This window comes from Anomaloglossus baeobatrachus, unplaced genomic scaffold, assembly GCF_048569485.1.
Source record: "Anomaloglossus baeobatrachus isolate aAnoBae1 unplaced genomic scaffold, aAnoBae1.hap1 Scaffold_2778, whole genome shotgun sequence".
Classification (NCBI taxonomy): Eukaryota; Metazoa; Chordata; class Amphibia; order Anura; family Aromobatidae; genus Anomaloglossus; species Anomaloglossus baeobatrachus.
This window is the reverse complement of record NW_027442263.1, coordinates 97,136-98,870: the sequence shown is the minus strand read 5'-3', so window position 1 is coordinate 98,870 and position 1,735 is coordinate 97,136. Positions and strand designations below refer to the sequence as shown.

General features: G+C 47.3%; 1 pseudogene; it reads left to right on the top strand.

The window, feature by feature from the left end:
* Positions 1–912: 912 nt before the first annotated feature.
* LOC142265835 (U2 spliceosomal RNA) lies at positions 913–1,119 on the top strand (annotated as a pseudogene).
* The last annotated feature ends 616 nt before the right edge of the window (positions 1,120–1,735 follow it).

Below are 1,735 nucleotides of genomic sequence, written 5' to 3'. Positions count from 1 at the left end.
TGGGAGAGGAAATGGCAGCACAGCCAGTGGAGGTGAAGCAAGGGGAGCCTGCAACTAAAGAGTTGAGAGCGTTATCACATGGTGACTGAGCCTGATTGTAGCGGGAGCATAGAGGTGCCGATCCTGTCTTACCTGCGTTGGTGTAGAAGTGGGTGTCCTGTGGTGGAGTCAGCTGTGTGCAGTGGTGGCCGTGGGTTCTTTTATGTGCGACCGTAGTAATAGCTGCGCCCACTTCCTGTATGGGAGTGGAATGCAGTGAGGCTAATGGAACGCACGCCTGCGCATTTGTGTTTAACGTCGCGCATGTGCAGAACGGAGAAAAGGCTGCGCTCACTTCCTAATGAAAGGGAGTGAGACGCAGCTGGGAAGGGAAGGGAAAAGATTAGGGTTTGGGGATGATGAAAGGGCTTTCTACGGGCAAGGATGGCAAAGGGTGGCAGTGACGGAAAGTCAGGCAGCCTGTCCTGTCCTGTCCTGTCCGTCCGTCTTTTTGTATCATGAATTGGAAAGACTGCAAGGGGGAGGGGAGGTGCTTGGAGGAGGAGGAGTTATTCAGATTAATTGCAGTGGGCGGCGGCTGCAAAAAGCATCATTCTTCTTGTTTTTGCTCTGCAAAACAGCCTTTTCAAGGGTTGGCTTGGGTGACAAAATGTCTTCTGTAGGCGTGGGTTTGTCTCCCTCTCCCTAAGATGTGTCCGGTATAGGCCAGGGTGCCACTCAAGGCCGTAACCAATTCGGGTTATAGCTTCTCGGCCTTTTGGCTAAGATCAAGTGTAGTTTCGGAGGACGCTACCTTGGTCGGTACTGGAAGGTGCCTGGGATTGCACGTCTGCCGGCCTTGAGGAAGTGTGTGCGCCTTCTGGTGACACATAGCCCTCTTGTGCCTGGACGGTTCCCAGGCAACGGGAGGCGATCACCTTTGTTATTTTGAAGTCCTACTGATAAACAGAAAAAAAAAAAAATTAAATCTGTTCTTATCAGTTTAATATCTGATACGTCCCCTCTCTGGGGACCATATATTAAATGGATTTTTAGAACAAGGAGATGGAAAAAATCTTGCTCTGTCCACTCCACGCATTGACCTGGTATTGCAGTACCTCCAGGACCGGTGCACCCCTTCTTAACCCAGTTTCCAAAAGCAGAACTCAATTCACCTGATTCAAATGAGCCCCATTAGTGAATTGAAAGAAAGCAAAAACTTTATATGCACCTCAATTTGGCCAATTCACTTTTCACACTTTCACCCTTTTTTTTATCTTTCACACCTTTTACTTGCTTTATTGATGCAAAAGCTGTGCCAAATAGCAAACTCATCTCCACTCAACTTGACCAACTCTGCTATGTCCCGTGCAGTATCTTATTCTCAGTCTTATCTAGATCATTTGCAATTGAATAGAATAGATCCCTTTTGGACACATTGGATTCAGCTGCTGCAGTGACTGCAGGTGTTAGAAGATGCAGACTTGGCATCAGGTGCTGTCTATCAGATTCCACTCCAATTAAAGCTTCCATTGTTTTTCGGTGTTTTCTTTGAGCAATGATGATGTCTTTAGTGATCTGTTGGCTCCCTCTCCTGGAGGAAGAGTTTGCTTGCTCTTGGACTTTCAAAAAGAGAGGTCATGATAGACATTTAGCTTCTGAGCCCAATTGGGGACAGTCATGGGTGATGAATGTTTTGCAACCTGCTGCGAAGCCTGATACCGCAATATAAGGAACGTCAAATACTAAGAATGGG